Source organism: Pinus tabuliformis, chromosome J (genome assembly GCF_031772625.1).
Source record: "Pinus tabuliformis cultivar Carrire ecotype Pingquan chromosome J, CPIR1, whole genome shotgun sequence".
Taxonomy (NCBI): Eukaryota; Viridiplantae; Streptophyta; class Pinopsida; order Pinales; family Pinaceae; genus Pinus; species Pinus tabuliformis.
The window spans coordinates 1,224,476,022-1,224,483,298 of NC_142295.1; the positions used below are offsets into that span (position 1 = coordinate 1,224,476,022).

General features: G+C 38.5%; 1 pseudogene; it reads left to right on the plus strand.

The window, feature by feature from the left end:
- The first annotated feature begins 6,456 nt into the window (after nt 1-6,456).
- On the plus strand, nt 6,457-6,954 carry LOC149231545 (pectin acetylesterase 3 pseudogene; annotated as a pseudogene).
- The last annotated feature ends 323 nt before the right edge of the window (nt 6,955-7,277 follow it).

The following is a 7,277-nucleotide window of genomic DNA, read 5'->3' on the forward strand; positions in this document are numbered from 1 at the left end:
AAACCTTCATGGCTTCTAGCAAGGAATTTTTTACAAGGAAAGATAATGGTCCTACTATTGAAGAATACATAAAAGAACAGAAATCATTATGGAAAAACAATTGGAAATGGTTTTTAGTGCAATTCTTTAGAGATGATGCGACCACATGGTGGGGATTACTTAACCAAAAGAAGTGTTCCAACCTGCCCGATGAAGAATTTGAAAAATTACTTTTGGACAGATGGTCTAATGCCAGAAAAGAAGATAAAGAGAAACAAGTGGGGCTATTTCCTACTGGTATATCCTTATTGCAGGTTCATGGATTGATTCAGAAAGAGAAGATTGTTGTTTCTATAAATCCTAGTTGCAAGCATAATTTTATCAATGTTAATTTGGAAAAAAAATTGCAAGTTCCAGAAAAACACATTGAAAACACATAGGTGGATGATGTGGATGTTCAAATTTATAAGGATTTGAAGCTTTCTATGGATAAGTATGTGTTTCATGGTGATTTTTATGCTTCAGATATGGATAACATGGATGTTGTTTTGGGACACCCTTGGATGGAATTAGTGGGTACTATCAATATTAATGTACAGAAGAAATTCCTGAAGCTCTGGTATAAAAAGAAGAAAATTACATTACAGGATATTTCCATTAATAAACAGGTAGAGTCCAAGGAGGCTGAAGCAGAAGATGTTCCAAGGTCTGACATATTAGATGATGAGCCAGTGATGATCGACAATCAAACACAAACAGAGGCTGAAGCAGAAAAGGTTACAGGTGCTGATACATCTGAGGAGGGCTCAGTGGTTGAAGTAATATTGGAAGAGAAGACACCACAACAGGCACCAAAACATAACAGTCAGGCTCCAGTAAGGGGTGAATTAAAAAAAAAGACACCGTGGGTTAAAACTTCAACATATCATCACCCACATCACCCCGCAAGACAACCATCAAGCTGGCAACCAATTAGCCACAAGGACAACAACCCTTGCACGACAGATAGAGAGGAGCGAAGTTCCACCTACTACACATCAACACATAAGAGCTACCACGGTCAACTTCCATCTCATGCGAGCGAGGCACCAGCAAAATCGAGGGTTCACCTTTCTCTTGGATGGCTAGATGCACGTGCATGGTACCAGTGGACTACTCTTTTGAGTAGATCTTATTATTTGTGTTCTTCCCATGTTTCGGGGACGAAACATGCTTAGGGGGGTGGAATGTTATATACCTAGGGGGGATAATATGGGGTACCGAGGGAGGTACCCAAGGTAATAATGTAATAATGGGATGGGCCATAGTAATAAATAAGATGGTTAACCCATATCATGTAAGGGACCACAAGTAGTTAGTAATAATGTAATGGGCCCATGGTATTAGTCGATGGTATGAGGGAACCATGGTAATGATCCATGGTATTATATGTATGAGGCCTATATAGAGGCTAGAGACTCCACGTGAAGAATAGTGAAGGATTATTGTATGAACATGCATATGGCTTGTGGAGCGTTCTCCTTCCTTAAGGAGTGAATGTATGGTGTTGCCCTACCTTAAGGGTTTGATATCAATAAAGAAGCATTTCTATCTATTTCTCTCTTATTGTTTCTGGGTTTATTTCCATTATCATATATTTCGGGTTAGATCTATAAATAACCAAAGTTTTTAGAAAATGTTGAATATTTCTATTTTTCTATAAATTCAAAAATAATTTTCTAATTTTTGGAAATCTTATTTATAATTTTCCATTGGCTGAGCGAACTTTGGTGCGACATAATTCCCCTAGGGGAGGGCGATTTATTTTTGGTATTTATAAGTGTTTGACAAATCATTTAAAAAAAGGGATAATTTTGTGTGTGGGCATTCTGTCGGTGAGTGCTCTGACACTAACATTGATAGAATGCTCTGAGCAGGTCCTTTATGTAAGCATAGGTGGGGTGTTTCTTTAGTTAGTTCTCTAACAATGGCAACAAGGCAGGTATTGCTAATGCGTTTTTCTCTTATTTAAACTCTTTTCCATTTAAAACTTTTACATATTTAGTTGTGTGGAAAACAATTGCATAAAATTGTGAATTTTCGCGGAATGAAGGATGTGCGGAGGATGGGGTATGTGCGGGAGAACAAGGGTGCAGAGGGAACTTTACTCGACAGACACAAAAAATAATTTAACTAGGAACAAAAACTAAAATTTGTAATGTTTGGTGGATCGATGTGGGATGTGCGATTTTCAAAACTAGAAAGAGTGATTTATAAACTAGAAATAATGAATCTTAGTATTCAAGGTTTTCAAATACTATGCGTTTGTATTCACATTTATGGATTAAATACTTATTATTATGATTATGCAATATCAAATTAAATGTCTTTTTAGTGTGTGTGAACAAGTAGTGTTGTGCGGGAGAACGGGTGTGCGTAGCAAGGCATAGAGAGTTTTTCTTGCAATGTTTCGGTGCTCCTTCTGCACACATCTCTCCCACACGAAAGCTTGCAGAGGGAACTTTATTCCGCGAAGATGAAATTATTTAAACTTTAAGTAGAAACTTAGTATATAATATTAAATGAACTGTCTTTTTGATGTGTGTGGGAAAGGAGCGTTGTGTGGGAGAATGAGTGTGCTAAGCAAGGAACAAAAACTTTAATTCGTAGTGTAGCACAAACTTTCATTCACAATGTTGCATTCTTCTGCATAAAGTTCCCGTTGAGAAATTTCTTTCGCGCGCCCATTCTCACTTCTTACGTTTGTGAATTAAATACTAATTATCGAATATTCAATTAAGTGTCTTTTTAATGTGCGTGAGGAAGACGTGTTGTATGGTAGAACAAATGTGCGGAGCAAGGAAATGAAACATTGATACATTGTGCGATCCCCTCACTTCGTCTGCACCTTGGTACTTAGTACAATGTATCATCTTTACAAAGATCCATGTTAATTGTATCCTCGTTGGCATCATTAGGTAGATCAATAGCATAATACTGCTACAATCTGAACGATACGCAATGAGATGACCTGCACACACACGTATTTGGTGAATTGAATGTTGAAAAGATTGATATTTACCTCCAATAATGTTTTCTATTAAAATATTGGGTTGATAAAAAATCTGGATGTCAGCTTTATCTCCGATACAAAATTTTGTAACATGTTTTAAACACAAAATAGTGGTAAGTGGTGACAATAAGGAAATGATCCAACAAACATTTGAAATGGCTAGTAGAGTGAGGAAATAAGTTATTTATAGTGATACAGATAACTCATTTGCTCATACCGATAAGAACTTTCACTGATCGACTACGTATTTGGAATAACAAAGTGTGTAACATTTACTCTTTGCAGAATGCATTTAGAGGCTGGGAGTATTGTTGGAGCTTCTATTTCCTTACATAAATTGTTATCTCTAAAGCTAAGGTTGCATAAAATCACATCCACAACTTTCAATAGTGTCTGAATCATGTGTCTAATTATCATATGAAAACTACGAAATTATGAACATAAGGCCATTGGGAGATAATACTAGTTCACTATTATTATCTGAGGAGAAGGTGGTTGGTCTGCTATGTGAGGAGAAACAAGTAATATTGGGCCATGAGGTGAATGAGGAGGAGGTGGATTGCTACTAGAAGGATCATCGGTACCCTCATCATCATCCGATGGGGTAGTATTGGGTGAAGACTCTTTATCTGTTGTATGCCCATCCCTCCTCGCTGCTAGTAACCTGGTATCTCTGATGATATGACACATAAGACTCATCATATCGTATAGACAGTCCCTCAAGATCTCTAGAAGCCTAGGATCTGCCCTAATGTCTCGAGTCGTCGCAGGGAAGACTCCCTCCTCAACCAAAAGTCTACAAACTCGATCAAAATGCTCCATCCTTAATCTGACATTAGCCCTATGCGAATGCATGCCCGCGCCCATCTGCATCCGAGGATGTGCCTCACCTGCTATGATGTTGTCCATCTTCACATCTGCATCCGGTGGGGGAGGAAGCATGTCCCCAACAAATATGGCAATATCTACAAAATTATAAATAAGTAATTTCATTGAACAATTTAATAAAACAAGTTAACAAACGTGTTAGAATAAATTTTATTATAATTAATTAAGATAATAAAATGAAACTGGATTAATTTAAAGAAAACACTAAAATTACCTCTATCATCTTTAGGCTCATTTGGTGTGAAGAGGATGTTGGGAAATTGTCACCAATCCATCCCCATGTAAGGACACGACACCAAGAAAAACATGTGGTCAGTCTCACTGGCCAATAACCTCGGTGCCTCGACGGAAATCCTAGATAGATACTCCGGTTGGCCACTCTTGGGAATCATCTCGCCCCACATATGAATCGATACCTCAGCCATCGGTCTAGGAGGGCGATGGTCAAAAGTAGTTCTCGTCTCTAGAAACCTCCGAAAAAATAAACAAAAAATCTCTAAAGCAAAAGAGAATTTGATGCAGGAGCATCTAACCCCTCCTTAATCAAAGAAGAATCCGAAGAGGAGCGAAGTTGACGTGGGCACAAAAACCATATTTTCGTTAAAATTCATATTATTAATGGAGTTTGTTGAGTGATTTCTAGAGAGATTTTTGTGGATCGTAACAGATTCACACCTTTGTAAATACTTTATAAGCACGTTTGTATGTGTGAGATAGGGGGGGCTTGAGAGAGAATACAATGTAATCGGTGTGGATTGTTTGGCTAAGGCTGCAATGCCTTAGATGTAAGCATTTTTTTGTATATAATTAAATAATATATTCTGTTGGTTTCCTGCGTGTGGAGCGATGGATTTGTAGTTTAAATCTATGAGTTAATTCTGCGTGAGAGTTTATCAATCGACATCGATCAGTCATAGGATCGATGGAGATCCAAAATAACGTTTAATTGTTCTGTATGAGTATTCTGTTGAAAGCGCTGTTGCAAACGTCTGTAGGAATGTTATTATTGGTATTTGACTTTTGAATAAAACCTGAGTTTTATGTAATTGCCATAGAGGAAGGACTGAGCGTCAAATGAAGAGGCCGTGTCTTAAAAGCCTGTCTGATCCTGAATATCATCGCATGGGGCAGAGAAATTGTTGAATAGCGTTGGTGTCAATGCAGAAGAAAAGCGTTAAATGGAATGCAGCTATGGTGCAATGTTGTCAGTTCGACGACGGAGAAGTCAGTTTTGATGTGAATCGGTCCAAGAGTTGAATCGGCGTTGTGTAATCGGATCGGAATAAAAGTAAAGGGATCGCATCAGATCGGCGTTCTGGCTGGTCTTCGGTTCCGATTAGAACAGATCGGAGGAGAACGTATTGAATCGAAATTGTATCGAATGGGAGCAGTGAAGACTTGCATCACTTGGCGTTGGGTGATGATGTAGACGGCGACATTCACAGAGGTGGCTGTATATATTTTGAGACCGTATCAAATGAATTGGAGCGGAATTATATGCTTCTGTGTGTTTGTTAATTATGCATGCCATGGGGTATTAAGACTTCACACATATATTGTTTCCATATTGTTTGTCTCCTATGCATGGATGTTCGATTTTAATGAAGATCCACGGCTGTAATTTAAACAGTATATTAGAATGCTTTCGAAGAGACTTGTGGGCCATAACCCACAGGTCAAGGATTGAAGAATTTACAATGAAAGGGGATTTTGGCAAATCCCTAAGATTTCTTTTCATCAAGTGGTATCAGAGCAGGGAAAGTATTTCCTGCGAGAAGAAGAATGCAAGCAGAAGGGGAAAGAGGTACAGTTGAGTTAAAGCTGGAGAGTTTATGGTCTTATTGTCGTGCAGATGGCGGCAGCGGAAGGTGAGAAGATTTGCAGCAACCTAGAGCAAGGTGTGCTCAATTGGTTCCATAGAAGAGAACCAGAAGGATGCCAAAAGACCGAGTGCGGAGGGCTTGGTGAGGTATCGTGTAACAGAAGGAGACTGTTACTGCAGAGGTTGGTTGCAGCTCACAGAAGATCATGAAGGCAGTTCCACTGAAGAGATACAGTGGATAGAATTGCTGAGGACCAAGAGAAGTATATGACCAGGAGGTCATCAATATTTTTTTTTTCCTCGGGAGTCTGATGCAGGAGCATCTAACCCCTCCTTAATCAAAGAATAATCCGAAGAGGAGCGAAGTTGACGTGGGCACAAAAACCATATTTTCGTTAAAATTCATATTATTAATGGAGTTTGTTGAGTGATTTCTGGAGAGATTTTTGTGGATCGTAACAGATTCACGCCTTTGTAAATACTTTATAAGCACGTTTGTATGTGTGAGATAGGGGGGGCTTGAGAGAGAATACAATGTAATCGGTGTGGATTGAGCGATTAAGGCTGCAATGCCTTAGTTGTATTGTATATAATCAGAAATACATATATTATCAATTTTTTGTATGTCGTGTTATGGGTTGTTGCAGTTTAAAATTAAGATTGAAATCCTTTGCTGATTTGTTCTTTGTAGCATGTGCAATGGTATTATACCTTAATGGCTTCGAGGAAAAGATCTCACGGCATAGAATTATTGTATAATTTTGCATATATTGTGATTGATATCGTCTGCCTTTATACAACAGTACTGGATGCAGCCCGAGTGGGGTCTACGTGTGCTAGAACTAATGATGATGTCCTGAGAGTGGGTCTGACGCTTGTGGAGAGAGCAGCGAGTACAAGAGCTGTTTGTCTGGATGGAAGTTTTCCGGCATACCGTTTTGACAGAGGGTCTGGTTCAGGAGCAAACAATTGGCTTGTTGACTTTGAGGGTGGAGGATGGTGTAATGACACAAAGTCTTGCACTCTGAAAGCGATAACACATCATGGTTCATCTGCTCACATGGAAAAGTTGCTTGAATTTGTAGGCCTTCTGAACGACAAGCCTTCGGAAAATCCAGACTTATATAATTGGAATAGGGTGAAAATTATGTATTGTGATGGAGCTTCATTTGCTGGTGATGTGGAAGAAAAGGTATCAAATCTTTATATATAGAGGGCTTGGTTTTAATGTAGATCCACGTTAATAAATAGAAGGGATTATTAAAAGGTTAAAACGCTTCCGATGGGATTTAGTGGGCCATAACCCACAGGCCCAGGTTCGAAATTTATACAGGAAAGGAGATTTTGGGCTTACCCCAAGATTTCTTTTCATCAGAATTTCTCCATCTCATATATCGTAGTACGACATCTATCTAAATCCATAAAAAATTGTTGCAAAAAAATGACAGACCATTTGATACATTGTGACCTCTACACTAAACAATCAACATAAAAGAAAAGAGGGAAACTAATGAATTTCCCATCACTAGTATAGTT